Source organism: Colias croceus, chromosome 20 (assembly GCF_905220415.1).
Source record: "Colias croceus chromosome 20, ilColCroc2.1".
Taxonomy (NCBI): Eukaryota; Metazoa; Arthropoda; class Insecta; order Lepidoptera; family Pieridae; genus Colias; species Colias croceus.
Genome location: NC_059556.1, coordinates 614,572 through 633,351, shown reverse-complemented (window position 1 = coordinate 633,351; position 18,780 = coordinate 614,572). Strand labels below are relative to the sequence as shown.

Genomic DNA, 18,780 nt, shown 5'->3' with positions numbered 1-18,780 from the left:
ACTTATAACATTTGTTATAGAATATCCATTTCATAGATAATACTTTAAATTCCTCCTAAAATGTCTGGAAATAACCTACTACATATTACATAATTAATAAATAACGTATATTCAAAACCTACAGCTTTTAGTTACATAACAACTATTTGCATATAAATTTCGATATAATTTTAAATAGTTAAAACATCCGAGCTCTAAGGTCAACAACACTAACGGTCCGGCCATTTGATATTTCGTGAAATTTAATATTTTACTTCAATATTCCATATTAATTTCCATTTTTATATGGCAATTTATATATTAAAAGTAATTTAAAAATATATTTCGAAATTGTATACCTATAGAATAATTAGTCCTTACATATTTATTTTGCTGATATATGGTAAAAATTAAATACTGGTTTAAAAGGACAAATATGATATGTCAATAAAAAACTGATAACTTTTTTCCTTATTTTTTATAAACCTAAATTTTTCCACCACTTTAATACTAAATTCTGATATATTTTATGCTTGGAACAAGAAACGTACCTACTTACCCAAATTATTATATCGTGAACATTGTAATTTGTAGAATCATTTCGGTAACAATACACTTATTTTTAACAAACATTAAAAAACTGGTGTAACAAAAATTAAATTAAAATGTTTCTATCTTTGCTCAAAATATTACATTCTTTTTAAAATAGAAAATCCTTAATGATATAAAACCTCCTTTTAAAAATCGAATGTCTACATTTTTAAAAGATATGCTTCATAACGTTGCGCAGATAATAAATTTCCCGCCACCGAGTGTGGTCGCGTCACAGATAATTAAAACATTTGTCTATCTGCATTCTATGCAACAATTTGATGGGGCAAGTGTCAACGCTGAATGGGTGGTAGTGTTAAATTCGTCTAAAATAAGAAGATCGGAAATAGCGCGCGTGCCTGCGTTCCGACGGTTAGAACGCACCTGTCAAGCGGCGCGCCATTTTTGCTGTCACTTTTTTTTGGCGGGATTTTATGACTGAAGTTTGTGTTTGGAATTCGTGAATAGCGACTTTTCTGTTGGAGTGTGTGTTGGAGGCTGGGGCGTCATTTTGAATTTTATACTGGTAAGTATTGATTATTGAATTAATGATTTTAATGAAAATATCAAGGGAATAGGAAGTTTTTTAATCTTACGAATAAAAGATGTCAAGTTAAAGTTTAATCAAACATGAAATGTTTTTATTACCCATAGTATTTACCATATTTTGTAATTTTAAAGAAATACCTACTGATAACTTTGTTTTTCAAGTTAAATTTTAAAATATACTAGGATCGTAACAGTCGTGAATATATTTAAAAGCAAAAACCGGTTTCGCCAAAATTAATGGTCGCTATTTATCGCTGTAACTTTAACAAAAGTTTTATTCGAATTCGTTTTTATTGTTAAGGCCTTGTTCAACAGATTGGATCTTGTTTTGTAATATAATATGTTGTTTCTTCGAATTGTTCTTAGCAATACCATAGTGTAGGTAGGTAGTGTATTCAGTGACAATATTATTTTAATTGAAACTTTTTAAGTATTTTTTCTATTTATTTGTATTGTTACAATGACAATTGTCAATTAATACGTCAATGTCAATACTAATGCTTACTAGGTACTCCAAGAGGTACTCTTATAAGATTTGTTTTAATATTAGGTATGTCTCTTTATTTCAATTACGTTCCTAAGTCCTAACCTAATTTATTGGTGCAACTATGAACTAACCTTCGTTCATAACCTAATATATTTAATCATTTTTTTTTTATAATTCCTTCTTTCATGATCTGTGGCATTCATACATTTAAGATTTTATGCAAATGTAATTGTATCGCATAAAATATTTTTATATAGCCAAATTTTAGTCGGTTTTGTCTTTTTTTATATAGGTAGGTACATACATATTTTTTATATAAGTATAGGTAATAATATAAATATATAACACTTGATAATCCGGTCTATGAAGCCTTAAGGCACTTCAGCAAACAGGTATAACTTATCGTAACTTAATGTAATGTCAAGTGTAGTTTTATCATAATTCAATAACTTATGATAACAAGAGTCTGGGCACAGATAATATTATAATAAAGTCTGGGTTTATTTTTAATTTGCATTAAATACTCGTATTGATAAAAATAAATTAGTTTTTTTTCTACAATTATATCTGTAGGTAGTACTATTATATATTCTGTTTCTGTAGGTATTATACCGATTTTCGTTATTTTAATCTGAATTAACTGTGAAAATGGCGGCATTATTCAAATAATGCAGCCATTTTCACAGGCAAACCAATTCTTTCTAAATGTACGAATGAATGTAGTTTTGCAAACAAATAGATTGTAATTATAGTATTGCAAAATTGATCATAATGATAATAAAATTATTAAAACATTACAAATACGGTACATATTTATACCTAATAATATGTACATATTTCGACTTGCGCGGAACAATAAAAATATTTCATAACATCTACTTAGTCAATGTCAAATGCGAATTAAAACAGTTTACAATTTAATTCAATTGGATTGTCTGTAATTATGGAATTTCACAATAACAGATTTTTCCACGATACTATAAAACTACTTTTTTTTGTTTGTGTGACTTATGCCGCCTAACCTTGGAAACGGACCAATTATTAAAGGAATTGCATTGTTGTTATCGAATTAATATTTGCAATAATATGAACCTTTTTCATCTTTCTAAAACAATAATTCCATCTTTACAAAAAATAAAATTCATCAATATTGATTTAGCATTTTGGATTTAAAAACCGTCGCATTCAACAAACCTAAGTAACTTTTTGAACTTAACCCTGTGTAAAGATCTTTTCAATTTAGCGCACCTAGAGCATAAATCGCTTCGCTCTCGCCCGCTCTCGCTTCGCTCGCCATAGGGCCGAAAGACATAAGGGCCATCACAACATATTGAGATTTATTTGACAGCGAGCCATTGATATAATTGGATAATAGTTGACCGGACATTGTTAACTTTTACTGTTTCGTGTTTTGCAATCGTAAATCTTTGGAATATGCTGAAGAATTGTCTTGTATTTATTACTAGGCATTATTCATGATTTTGTATATTGTGTCTCATATTATTTTTGCAGTAAATTCTCATGTTAATACTATTTGCTATAATAGGTATATTAAAAGTTTATGGCGTTGTGTGGATGTTTGTTACTCTTTCACGCAAAAATTGATGAAGCGATGGTAATCAAATTTTGCATATAAAATCTGCATAATCTTTTGATTTCAGTCTAATTTGTTATTAATTTTAAATATTGATACTATTTACACACATTTGATATTAATCTTACTTTGAACCCTTTGCTTAAACTACGTTTATATCACAGTTTATATTAAGCATGATCCATTGAATCGCACGTTAAACAAAGACATTACAGTAACAATGACAAATACTTCCATACCCTGAGAGCGTTTTCACATTATCCGGTCCGATATCGGATATCGGAAGCCGATAGCCGATATCCGATATCGGACACAATTTGCCCTTTCACATTATCCGATAATATCGTCCCGATATCATGAGTGTTGCCAGAAACTGGAAAAGTAGATATATGGAGAATTAAAAAAAAACTGTGGATGCATTTATGTTACAAAAAATAAACTTTATTTTAAATAAAATAAATAGTAATAAATAAACTATGTTTTTCAAACCGGTTTAATCTGCTGACTGCGGAGTTTGGATTTGTACCCTCTGCAGAGTCAGAATCTAGTTTCAATATTCAATTTCATTATGAGGCTTGTTTTTTTTATATGCTGTTTTTCTTTTTTTAATAATAGAACATGTTGTGTGGTCGTAGTGAATTTTAGAACTTTTTTATATTAAATCATGTACGACTGTTATGTTCTTATACAAATAAAATTCAACTCAGTATTAAAGCGACGAAACTGGCAAAATATATAAATTCAAATTACATTTACAAATGTAGGTGCTGTTACCTACCACAGAACAGTAAATTATCTACGTAGTACCACAGACTAATAATAATATAGCCATACGAGCAATGACAACCAGAATAGTAAACAAGCCAAACAAGCTCAAAAGTCACCGCGCGTTATTGACAAAATGTAAGGTCGCCGCATTCTAATTCTGAAATTTTAGAGAAAACTAAACAAAATTGCCGTATTGTAAATTTTCTTTTCAATAAAAAGGGTTTGATTTAAAAAAAATCAACTGATAGATCGTAGTTGTACATACAGTAAAAATAACTACAAAAAAGAAACCGACTTCAAAAACAGCTGGAAAAGTAAAATATAAAAAAGATTTGATATTATTAAGTAATTACTTAATATTATTTAGATGTGCTATTTATTATACAGGTTTGATATCGGCGCTAAAACAAAGCACTAAATCTGTGACTCAATGACAACAATACAATAAACAGCTTACAGCACAACAGTAGTCCAAGTAGGAGGAGGAGCGAGGCAGAATGAGTAAATAAAGATAAAAGACACTAATATTTCGAAGATACGGTTGAATTTAAGAACGCAATATATTTTTGTTTACTTCAGCTCAGCCAATTGCCGTATATTATAGGACGGTATTAAAATAGCTCCCGTAAAAATAGTATTTTTAATGCCTTTAAATACTTAAATGAATGTTTTCTTAATAAAAAGGTTTAAAGTAAATGAAAGGATTTTTTTACATTAATTAGCGCCTAGAAATGACTGAAAATACACAAACACGTGCTTTTTTTGCTGTTGGTATACTACCTTTTCGAAAATTGAGTTGGTAACACTGAACATTATCGTCCGATAGTTCACGGGAATATCGGTGTTGGCTCCGATATCCGATATCGGACCGGACAATGTGAAAGACAGGTACCTAAATCATACATTTTACTTAGCCTCCGATATCGGATATCGGCTATCGGCGCCCGATATCCGATATCGGACCGGACAATGTGAAAACGCTCTGAGTGTGACCGTTTTATCGATCGGTTAACTGGAGCTATAAATCATGTCTGTTGTGTGTTTAAACGCGTAATTTTGCTTAAGAAGTTAAACGTTGATTAAAAAGAGAGTATGGTTTTAGTGTATGTTGCTTTATTTTAATAGGTATTTATTTGTTTTTGCCGTTTTATTGAGATTTGTTAAAATATTGTTAAAAATAAACTAAACTGAGCTCTTGAATAGGAAAGTATTATGTAAATATCATAGAGAAATAACATACCTAATATTCGGAATTTAAACCATACTTCTAATGTATTTTTTCCATTTATTATAAAAAGACAGCTTCTATCAATTTAAAACAGAATGATAGGTTTCAAAACGATCAATTGCATAGCATGCGCTTACAGATTCATAATAATAGAGATTACAAGTAAAGCTGAATCATTAAATATATTAATCTAACTCAAATTTTAAGAGCAGACACAAGTAGAGGAAGTGGTTTTATCCGGCCATGCAAAATTGGCCCCAAGTACACTGGTAATTAAGGTCGTTTCGGCCCAAATCGATTCGGCCATTGCATTTAAATATCTCATGTGTATGCAAAGAGCAATTGTGGTAGATGCGTCATTACGGTTATAATTGTGAAATCTGAGACTTGATGTAACTATTTACTTTATGAGAATTTTAGTCTTTGAATTATTGTAAAGATGAAGGAAGGATGCTCAAAAACGAAGATATTTTTGAAGGTATTTTTATTGGTTAATTAATATTAAAATAAATAATTAATATTTAGTTAATTTATTAATTTGTAACGTAAATATTTTAGTTAAATATATATAAATTGCCACATCTACGTAATAATCTATGTCCGAACAGACGGCTTAATTTACGTCCGTTGTTAATAATAGCTTGACGAATTGTATCCAGGCTGATAATCCTCTACTCGTTTGAGAGATCATGCCCGCAGATGTAATGCTGACTTGCGTAATATTATAGTATATTACATATTATTAAAGGTATGTAATTTACAACCAAAGTTTTAAAGTACCTTGTGTGGAAGAAATGTCTTTCTGCCATGTTCTTTCATTTTATTGCTTAAACACAATAAAAGGCTGTACAGATTTGGATGAAATTAACTTTTTAGTTTTTTCCATAGGTCAATAATTTCAACATACAAAAATATGTTTTATAATGATAATATGATGAAAATGCTTTTTATTTTCGTGTAATAAAAATGATTTTCGAAGTAATTAAAATGAATCTCGATAATTTATTTCAGTAGCTATGAGTCAATTATATTTACAACATAGTTTTTACAATTATTGATAAAAAAATCAAATTTAAAATATTTTTGATTCAAAATTACATAGTTACTCCATGAATGTAATATTAAGGTTATTTCAAAATAAATTATGTTTGCGTCAATTTTTTTGGAAACATAGGAAGTGCGACAAGATCATTAGAGAATAATATTTTTTTTTTTGAATATTCAAGGAATAGTTTTTCATGGTTTTCTTTAGTTTTGTAACAATTATTAATTATTATTATGAAGATAACAATGAGAGTGCTCAGATTGGTTACTCTGAGTTATTATTATGTATGCTAGACTTATTATATTATGTACTAGATTTCCGCCCGCGGCTTCGGCCGCGCAGTCAAATAAAAACCCGCATATTTCCCGTTCCCGTGGGATTTCCGGGATTGCGTCATTTACCCGGGATAAAAAGTTCCCTATGTCCTTTCTCGGGTACCTATCAAAATATCTCCATACCAAATTTCATGAAAATTGGTTCAGTAGTTTAGGCGTGATTGAGTAGCAGACAGACAGACAGACAGTTACTTTCGCATTTATAATAATAGTATGGATGAAGCATTTGGGATATGAGTCGAAATAAATACAGGTCGTTGAACCTGAATATTCATTCAATTTATTTTAGTGCTTACATTTAGGTCAGGTTCTAGTCAATGCGTTGTAGGTATTGTGTGAAATCTATATTTTTGTTTTTAGCCTGTAATATAGGTATATTTAAAGCTTTTACTGAAAATTATTTATATCATATTATATGTACATATAGATGGTTTAATATTCAACTGATTCTTAAAAAAAAAAATACAAGCTTCAATGGGATATGCATACTGGCAGATAATTAATTTTAAAAGAAACACTAGCCAAAAGGCTTATTTTAATATGGAAAATATTCTCGAATTAGTAATATCTTCAAAAATCTTACCTCGCCAAGCCAATCGTGATTATAACGTACCTACTTACATAATATTAATATACCTGCATAGGAATGTTAGTAATATAACCATTTAATTCAAAATGACATTCTATATAGTTATAGGTATATCAGGAAGTTTCCTGCAACCTAATAATATTTGCTAGTCTAGGCAAAATACAAAGTGACATGTTCTCTCACTTACCCGCTACCAATTTTCCTGTGACGCTCTGTCGACTACAAAGTAGTTTGTAGTTTATGGTTCAATGGCAGTAGATCACTTTATGAAATACCTGCATAATAAGTTAATAATATACCGAATAATATAATCGATAGTGCAGTGGTAAGACTATAGTTTATGTGTAGATCGTTCATCGTAGGTTCGATGATCGAATTGATTGAATTTGTCGAACGTACTGCTAAAAATTATATGATAATTAACTTCTTATATTTCACTTCAGTTTCTTATGGTAGGTATATGTACATATAATTGATATAATATCTGACATGACAACTATGGTACGGAATTCCCTATTCCCTTCTAATATTAAAAATGCGAAAGTAACTCTGTCTGTCTGTTACGCTTTACCTCACAACCGATTTTGATGAAATTTGGCACAGACAATCTTTAGACCCTGAGAAAGAATATCAGGCTACCTTTTATTGCGAAATATGAGAAGTGAAAACAGAATCGTTTTTAATTTATTGTAGTATCGGTAAATATGATCAAGAGAAAGAACGATGTTATGTTAGTCTATAATTAACAATTATATAATATATTAACGAAAGTATACAGTTTAATACATACGTATTAAACTGCATTCTTTAAATAAATAAACCAATTAGGTAACACATTAATATTTAATATTATATGTAGGTATACAGTTATACACGATTCACTAGACTATCTTGATCCTTCTTACTTCCACATCTATACTAATATTATAAAGCTGAAGAGTTTGTTTGTTTGTTTGAACGCGCTAATCTCGGGAACTTACAGGTCCGATTTGAAAAATTCTTTCGGTGTTAGATAGCTCATTTATCGAGGAAGGCTATAGGCTATATATCATCACGCTACCACTAACAGGAGTGGAGCCACGGGGGTGAAACCGCGCGGAGCAGCTAGTCACCATATAACTTAGAGGACGATCTATACTGGCTTTCCAATATACAAAATATTATATAGAAATGCGAATTATTTCCTAAAGATACCACGTTATCAAGAATGTGTGGGAAGGTCGTCTGTTATCTATTATCAGTGATTGCTTATCATAAATCATAATATGTCTATTATAGGATCGTTTTGATTTAAAGTATGTATGTACCTTTATACCTACTGGTCTGTTGAGAGAAAATACGTTTTATCCTATCCTTCCTATGTCCTACTAATATTATAAATACGAAAGTTTGTGAGGATAGATGTGTGTGTATGTTTGTTACTCTTTTACGCAAATACTACTAAACCGATTACAATGAAATTTAGAACACATATAGAGGGTAATTGGATTAACACATAGGATAGGTTTTATCCCGAAAATCCCACAGAAACGGGAACTATGCGGGTTTTTCTTTGAAAAAGCGGGCGAAGCCGCAGGTGGAATGCTAGTATTATCGGCAATGGATGTTCATCGCGTCTATTTTAAAGATTATGTTTCGTTATAAAGATTATAATGCATTACATATTGCATCCTTAATTTCATATTTTTCAGTTTAGTTTTATCCAAACACGTAGGTATTTTTTATTTAAAGATACCTAATAGGATTTATTATAGGTACTAGATAAGGATTATTATTTATTATTACTAACTGGCTATTGTTTGTAGATGTTACCAAAGGAATTACCTATAGATTTTAAAATTAAAATAAGTTTGGTAGATCTAAAATCTATATATATATATATAAAACTCAAAGGTGACTGATATAGTGATCTATCAACGCACAGCCCAAACCACTGGACGTATCGGGCTGAAATTTGGCATGCAGGTAGATGTCATAACGTAGGCGTCCCCTAAGAAAGGATTTCCCGAAATTCTTGCGGGAACGGGGAAAAACGGGGATGCACGTACAAAGTCGTGGGCGGAAGCTAGTATACTATAAAATACTGTGCAATTCATGACGTTAATTCAAATAATCCTGATAAGATAAATCTAAATGATAAATATTAATCACAATGCATCGATTAGCGATGCAATTACATCCTTGTTCACTAATTAATTATTTATTTGCCGGATCAGAATGCGTTAAACAATAATGTAATTAAATAAAAAAATTGCAACTATTCAAGCATCGGAATGCTAAAAAAATTTTGTACAGCCTTTTTACGTGATTCGATTTATCGATTCGAGATCGAGTTATCGATTTTTATTTACGTTGTTATGAATCTTGAAATTAACGTACAAAACTCAATAGTAGATCTTACTAAAATATTAATAAAACGGGGCGAATATATTTGATCTGTAGAATATTATTCAGATATATACATAAATCTTATATATAAAAATGAATCGCAAAATGTGTTGGTAAGCGCATAACTCGAGAACAACTGAACCGATTTCGTTAATTCTTTTTTTATTACATTTCTTGAAGTAGGAGGATGGTTCTTATGGAGAGAAAACGTAAAAATGTACCAGGAGCGAAGCCGGGGCGGACCGCTAGTAGTTAGATAATAAAGAGGCTTGTGAAAAACGATCGACGAATTCGAATTTTCAGCAGCAGACCATAATAGTTATTCGTGAATCGTGGTTATACCTAGTAGGTATGAATAAACACGGTTGTGAGATTAGCAGTCGATTTTTGTTTTTTAGGAACAATAACGTCTTACGTATCGTGTGATAAAGTTGTATGAAGTTAAGTGAATCATCACTTATCGATGTTATTAATTAGTGTGAGTAATTGAAACACTTGGTACATGGATATTGCGTTGCTATCAACATTGGATATACCCTGTTTCTGAAAAAGGGTGCAGGTTCGAATTTTTGAGAGGAAAAAAATAGTTTTTACACATACACATATGTAACAAACAATGTGAGAAAATAAAACAGAGTTTATTTTCTCACATTTTTTTTTACATAAAATTAGTTTACGTCGTTCTATAAAGCAAAGCAACACACATACAATCAAACTGTTCGATATAATATACAATAAGATACATAGTTACTAGTGATGGCAGAAGTCAAATACTGAGAGGATATCTTTATCTCGAACTAGCTTTCCGCTTCGCCTGCGTTTTCAAAGTACCTATAGTTCCCGAGCCCGCGAGATTTCCAGGATATATCTATCCTATATGTGTTAATCAAAGTGACTATCTATAAGTGTGCCAAATATCATTGTAATCGGCACAGTAGTATTTGCGTAAAAGAGTACCTAACAAATACACATACACATACATCCATATTCACAAACTTTCGCATTTACAATATTAGTAGGATGCGATGGTATAAACAGTTTTAACGACTTATCACCAAACCTACCTAAAATCATAAGAATCGATCATAAGGTTTCCGATCGGACAATTTCATATGTTTATCTGCTTTATCATCTAGCCAATATGTCGCATATGTTTTAGATTTACAAACATATGTTTCAAATATCCTGCGTATCCGGTTCTGTTACAAAACCTTTGAAAGTGAGGACGTTGGATGGTATTTCAAGATGGAATATATTAAATGCTCGTTGTTCAGATAATTAGATCGTGTGGCGAAGGGGACCAGTATTCATTGTGTTAAGATAGAAAGAAAGATAAAAATATATGTTTGTTCTTATGGAAAAGTGACGAATTGAAATGAAAAAATGATAGAATGTTTCGTATTTATACAAGTAAAAAAATAATTTTCGCTCACCCACCTCCTTTAAATGTGTTTCCCTGTTAATATTAATGGTTGTCTGGAAGAGATCGCTGCCTGGCGATATGGCCGCCATTTGTACATACTTGCATCATGCTTGCATCTATTTGTCTTTTTAGAAAGATAGATAGATTAGATAATACTTTATTGCACACACACGAGATTTAAATAAAACACAGAAATAGCTGTGAATAGAACAAACAGTTTTTGAAACTGCCTAAGGATATTTGTCTTTTTCTGTGTTTATTGTAAATCTTGTGTGTGTGCAATAGGTAAAGAATTATCTATCTATCTATCTAAAAATAATAAGTGGGAAAACACAATTTCTATGAGAAGACAGTTTCTGTTATTTAAAAACAAATAAATAAATTCCTAGTCATTTCAAAAGTAATTAATATTCATGTTACAAAACCACGCATACCGTACATCAATTATAATGTATACATTTTCGATATCAAATGAAGTTTTCTCACGCTTTAGCAAGTGTTATCACTATTTAAGGCCGTTTAGTCACGAGCGTGTCTAACGCCACGATGTTAATTAACTACTGAAATTTCCGTATTTGTTAATGGTAATTTAAGGTCGCAAATTTCACAAGTCCTTGATTTATTCCCTAGTTAACAAGTTCTTTAATCTGTAGTCAATAGTAATTGCTAAAAATAAAAAGTAAATCAATATCACATGTATTTAAAACTTATATAAAACAAGCTTCGCTCCAGCTTTCACTCTATCCATGTCCTATAATAATTAAACAACCAATTTAACTTGTACAATATGAAGCAACTGAGGAAATAAACAAATAAATAAACTATTTTCTCCATTCTTTTAGTGCTATAACCTTTCTCAGATCTCTATCACCTTCAAGTACAATTGCGAGACAATAAGAAGCCGTTGCCCTTCTGAAGAAGTAGGATTATCGGAATCCGTTTAACCGTTCACGCTTCAAAACGTAAAATGCATACAAACAGTTACTTTTATTTTTTAGCATTTGTGAAATATATGGATTGCCCAGAATGTAGATTACAAAATATATGTAGTTGTAAATCATAATATTGTACAATTTTGAAGATTCATTGATTAGCAGTATTCTTTCATACCTTCTTCAAGATAATAAAAACCTTATTAATCTCTGTTTAAATAGATATTTTCAATTAAATGAAGTTATTTATTTTTAGTTTAAAAGGTCGTTCATAATATTCCTAAAATATTAGCAAACAACTCATACAGGAGTGTTTTTGAAACGCTTTAAAGGGGAAAGTGATTCTCCAGCTATTGTTTTCATGTAAATTGCAATCTTTGTGCAAAACATCGTGCTGCGCAGTTGCCTTGTAAAACATGTGTATATTCATACTATGTATTGTTAATAACAATACATAGTATGAATATGAAATATTATTACATTTTCTTTGCTATAAATAAACGTACATATTTTGAATTTTAAAAAAACAGCATCTCTGTCATTCGATTATATAAACGAGTTTCGGCGACAACAAAACCAAGAAATAAATATAATACTGTTTGTTGTAATTGAAGAAAGATTAATCACTACAAATAGGTAATTCCACCAGTAGTTTATATTATCCCAGATTATGTATTTTTACGCCAATCTGAGCGAAGCCGCGGCAAATACGTATAGAAGAATCTCGATGCCAAATGGCTGACACAATCAAGTGTTTTCTTGCGTTTCTATTTGTCTTGTGTCAAGGGTCCGATTGTGAGAAAGTGACTCCAATGACCTTTGGACTGAATGTGATGAAATCCATAAATTATAGGGTATGCATATATGCGAGTACACACTAAATAGGTATGCCTATCAATTAGCAGGCATTCATAAATATTTGCGAAATATTATATACTAACAAAATATTAACAATATCGATATTTTCGCGTTCTAATTTTTAAACTGTAAGAGTACAGTAGATAAGTTATTAATTAAAAATCTATCCCTTCAGAATTCGTGTTTTAAAGAAGGAAGAAAGACTTATTTTTACAAAGATTGCTAATAAAAAGGACTTATCTAGAAAAAATAAATTAATTAATTCCCGAAAAACACTGAGGAGACAGCATTTAGGTTTATTATTAGGTGAAATTAATAGACAATTCAATTGGAAAAATTAAAAGAGACGTGATTAATTTATAAGTAAAATAAGTGTTTATAAGTTTTCTATGAATGATAAAGTCATCGTCAAACCCAATAAAATCAGGTCAAATCAAACATAATCCAAGCATGTAGTACGATACATAGTACACAAAAACTATGAATGGAGCTTTGAGAGCAGTCAATGACCGTGGTGTGGGGTTACATCCCGGATGGTCAAGTGACTGATCAGGCACGACGACCCTGTGTATTCAATCCTCTATAAATTAGACCAAAAAAATTATAAATACGTAATACTAGTGAAACTTTAAATTTTCTCTGTAAAAGCTTGATTCAAACAACACCGCGCGGGGGACAGGCCGTGCGCCGAGAAAATTACAAATCAGAAGAATTTATTTGTTTGCTTGAACGTACTAATCAGGAACTATGGGTCCGATTTGAAAAATTATTCCAGTGTCCGATAGTCCATTTAACAAGGAATAATGCTATTTATGTCACGCTAAGACCAATAGGAGCGGAATAACGCGGGAATAACGAGCGGAATAACGAAATAACGCTAGTCAAAAATCCGCTTCCTCTGTCCCGATATCCTTGCAATATAAAAGAAAACATTAACATTTGTACAGCTCATTAAAAACGCATTAAACTGATGCATTAAGTATATCAATAACTAGTGAACAGTGACGACCCTCATTGACAGCACACCCACGACTTTCTATTGAATCATGCACAATGCTTTGACGTCATTAAACAATTATCTTTTGATGTGTTTTATAATATTGTAGATAATGGCCAAGTAAACAGGGAAGGGCGTACCATCAAGTTTACCATTAGGTGATAATTGTTTTAAAAAAGGAATAACATAGACAATTTACAAAAGAAAAAATAAAAACACGCGTACTCGTAAAATCAGAAAAGCTTGTATGTAGTCCCTATCACTGCATTGTATAAAACAAAGTCGCTTTCTCTGTGCCTATGTCCGTGTTGTATGCTTAAATCTTCAAAACTACGCAACGGATTTTGATGCGATTTTTTTAAATAGATAGAGTGATTCAAGACGAAGGTTTTAGTATATAACTTATTAGGTTTTAAATAAAGCGTGCGAAGCCGCGGGCGGAAAGCTAAAGCTAAGAAAATATATAACTTACTTTTCGTCTTCGCTGAAGCTGAAAAGATCGATTAAATTGACTAATTCTACAGGTTTTAAGCAGTAAAATAATGAATTTATCGAGGAAGACTGTAATAGAATGGCAAAAACCTTTTGGGTGAAGAGTGAAGACAAGAATGATCTAGTACACTAAATAAACATGGCTCTATTTTATAGTTCAATTCCATGGACTCATCGGTCATTCAAATTGATTATGTGTTACCATAGTGTACATGACCCTATCCCACTGGCCTCGAATTTTACGAGCACCATAAAACAATATAAAAACGATTTGCTTAAACAAATGTTGGCTTTGATTTACACTGATATATTGATTGACCGCGACATTGTCTGCTTTTCAATTATACATTGATTTTCTCTATAATGTACTACGTTAAAAATATATACCCAAACTTATATTTGAACTGTTAAGCAAATTGATTTATAGTTTTTCACTATTTTTCATTCAAACTGTTTTTCGTTAGGTTTCATTTTTGCATTGATTTTAAAATCAAAAAGCTCCATAAATTTTGTAAGTGAGAAAATCATATTTTTATCAGCTATACTTTTCAGCTTTATATTTTATAACATGAAAGCGTGACAAACAGACAAATACAAGTTTTATCACCTGGCGTCGCTCGTCACATTACAACCAGCTCTACAATTGTTTTGCCAAAATAGTTATCAATTTATTCATTATTGTCAACCTGTTTTGTATGTACGTCTGTCTGTATATTGTGTGCTAATGAGCATACAAATATTTTATATGACGTGCGTATAGTTCCTATTTAGATTTTAAATGATTATGATTTATGAGTTGCTGAGATTCGTTCCTACATACTTACCTATACATATTTTAATCTTCTTTCATTTTAAATGCGACAATATTTCTGTATGTCTGTTAATACATTATCACATAGGAACTACCGAATAGAAATAATTGATGAATTTGGATTTAAAATAAAAGAAACAATAGAGGAAGACTAAGGCTGGTTGCAGAGCTCGACCGACCATCCTAAGCAACCAGCCTAAGACTATTTTAAGTTTAAAAGAATTATACGAAAACAAACATTAAAATCTAGATCTAATTTAAATAACTATAGCTAATAACTACCTAGCTGTTTAGAATAAGTTCGAGCCTCTGTGACTCTTTAGCAAAATAGAAAAAAAATATAGCCTATAGCCAAATTATAATTAAAATTGAAAGTATTTAAATTGAATTACAAAAGAACGTTTTACTAGAAAGTATGTTTAATTAATTAGAAATTTATTTGCGACGCAAATTCATCGTTCAATACATTTTGCCAGCGGCCATGTTTGACAAAAGCTACAATCAAACGATTTCATAGAGACGGTAATTACAGACATTTTGAGATAAACATTTCCTTTAAATTTATCTTTATGCTAGAATTAATTTGTGTACATACATAATACGAAATATTACATATTCATAAGTGTATTGTAATTTGAGTTTTCATATTATACTAAATTTATTTGACAAAATAAAACATAGTATTTTCTAGGGTTTGATTTTACGCGAGTATTATACATTTAGAAATTAAAGACTTTTTAACGGATTTTAAACGCGATTTAATCATTATATTATTTTCCCGGCGTTTCGAACACTTTACAGGGAGACAACTGTCTCCCCGTGACCACGCTCGCTGTAAAGTGTTCGAAACGCCGGGAAAATAATATAATGATTAAATCGCGTTTAAAATCCGTTAAAAAGTCTTTAATTTCTAAAAATAAAACATTGCAGGGTAAAGAATATAAGTTAGGTAATTATTTAAAAGAATTATTATCTGAATTAGAATTAACATTTTGCTTTTTGATTTTAAAAAATGAAATTGCATGTAGCTTCATCAGAAACTGTTACGCAATTTCACCCCAACTTATTTGAAATGGTCAAATTTCCTCTTTTATTTTGATCGATTTAAACCAATTCATTCATTTCAAATTTAAGACGCTTTCGTTACATTTTTCTGTATTAGAATGTACCGATAAGTACCGTGGGACATCACTCACGCGTAGGTGTAAACAAATATTGGAATGTTAATCATACATATTGGTCCACTTTACATGGACTCTATGGTCTCTATAGATATTGGGCAAATATTTACAGAAATGCGATAATTGGCCATAATTATTAACTGTAGTTTCTGTCATAGGTGAGAAAACCACACCCTTATTAAGGAATGTTGGTTTAAAAGATTTTTTATTCCAATGTTTCGATTATTGGAAGAATATTGTAACAATACGTTTTTCAGTTACAGTAGTATGTTATGAATTTACAGCAAACAAATAGAAAACTCCTAGCTTACTTTGTCTAAAACCTAATAAATTATATACTGAAACCTTCCTCTTGAATTACTCTATCTATTAAAAAAACCGCATCAAAATCCGTCGCGTAGTTTTAAAGATTTAAGCATACAAAGAGACATAGGGATAGAGAAAGCGACTTTGTTTTATACTATGTAGTGATAATACAATACCAATGTCGATAAATTTATTATATAAAAACACTCTCTGCTTGAAAATCTGTACACAGATACCTATTTTATACGCATTAGAAGCTAGTGTTTCATAGATGTAATGAGGCTATAATCTCTTATCAGTGTTTGATAAAGATATGATCCGGGCAACGAACTTATTACTTAACTACACATTATGTAATGAGGAAATTTTGAAAATATAGTTAAAAGTAAGCGTAATAAGATAAGAAACAACGTGACATAATATTATGTTCTCTCCGTTAATTTAAGATTTATCATTGTTATAAACATACTCGTTTAAGTATTATTTACGTTTTTTAAACGTATTTTATTCCTGTTTTATAACTGCATCTGGGTACAATACTATCAAATATGTATTAGCAACTTTTTGGTTTATTTTTAAAAAGACTTCCATAAAAGCGAAAGTTTCTAATCAGTTGGTACTAATGTATTTGTCATTTCTATATAAACATGAAGGCAAAAGATAAAAAATTCGTTTTCATGTTATAATTATTCATACTTTAAAAATAACCCTGAAGGTCAGTTAACAAAGGCGTTACACATTTTTATAAGAAAGTATCTATTCAGGAAAGGAAAATTGTCATTTGTCGCCAAGACAGAGGAAGTGACCTTACGTAGCCGTCGAGATAGGCAAATGTTTTGGACGTCACGACAAGGTCATCGGTTTAATGTTGAATTTTAACAAAATTGCAAAATTGTCAAGTACGGATTATTTGTAATGAGTGTGGTGCTGATAAGGGTAATTTTTTTAAAGTTTGGGCAGGGACGTATTTGCAAGGATTGCGTGTATTTTATCTTATATCAATACTTAATCAAAGTGCAAGAAATTATACTGAAAATCCTCAACTCAAACTCAACTATTTTATCCATGTTGTGTACATACCTATAGATGTATGTTTGTATGTATGTATGTACTTATTGTACAAGTAACAAAATCGTTTAAGTCGCAGGAGTCGGCCATGAGATACGTTTTTGACCCATTTAAACACATCTGTTTGCTAACGGACGCAGGTTCGATTCTCAGTGCGAGCTATAATATCAAAAATTAAATAGCATTATTATGACGGCTATCCGAAGATATCACGAATATTTTTTATTTATTAACTTATTTTTTATAGTCGTGTTTGTTAAAGAATAACAAAAATAATAATTATTATTACCTCCAAAGAAAATACCTTGACTTCAGTAATTCTGAAAATAACTTAATAATACAGATTATAAAACAAGAAAAACAACGTTTCTTTGATAGAACTCGAAGTAAAGACTCAGAAACTTTATATTGAAGACAAAATCTTGTGGATATAAAAGAAATTTGACTAAATATGTGGTTGTTAACTTTTTTCCTGCTTAAGAAAATATATCATAGCTTATAGTGTGTAACAGCTCGTCCATGTTTACACTAGCTGTAATATTTAGACGCTCTCGGCACGGACGTTAAAGGACATTGCAGTTAATTTGTATAACTTTAAATATTACTATACTATAATAATAATTCATAATGATGGCACGAATTTTTTTTTGCTTTTAGACGATTAAGGGCAAATCAGGGAAGGTTGATTATAATTTTTTTTCTTTCTTTCTTTACTCTTGATATCTATAAAGTAATCCTACTCACATAAGCTATACAGTAAGAAGGCTTCTTCTTTCACTTACCGGTCACCCATCCATAAATTGACCACGGCATCTACATAAGCATTTATCAAATCAGTTCAGGTATATTGTAGCATTTAAATGTGGGTATTTTCGTTAACATCGATTCTTTTTATTTTAGTTACGTGACATTTTTGTTTGATAGCTAATGTGCGAAAACGTTAAGGTTAGATAAATTTACACACTTCCGTATGTTTGTCACTAACCTTAAAACTGTAAGGAGTGCCGAGTGGCTTTATCTTTTGTGATAGTGTTTTACACTGCTAATTAGTTTTTAGTGTAAAAGAAATTACAAAACATGTCTAGCTCTATATGTCTTAAAATAATTTATTGTATTGCTTACGAACGTTAAAACGAGATATACCTATCATATAACATAT

At 30.7% G+C, this 18,780-nt stretch overlaps 1 protein-coding gene across 2 annotated transcripts in view; it reads left to right on the top strand.

The window, feature by feature from the left end:
• Positions 1-18,780, top strand: part of LOC123700941 (inverted formin-2) — a 90,899-nt gene that overhangs the window by 22,922 nt on the left and 49,197 nt on the right. The window lies entirely within an intron of this gene.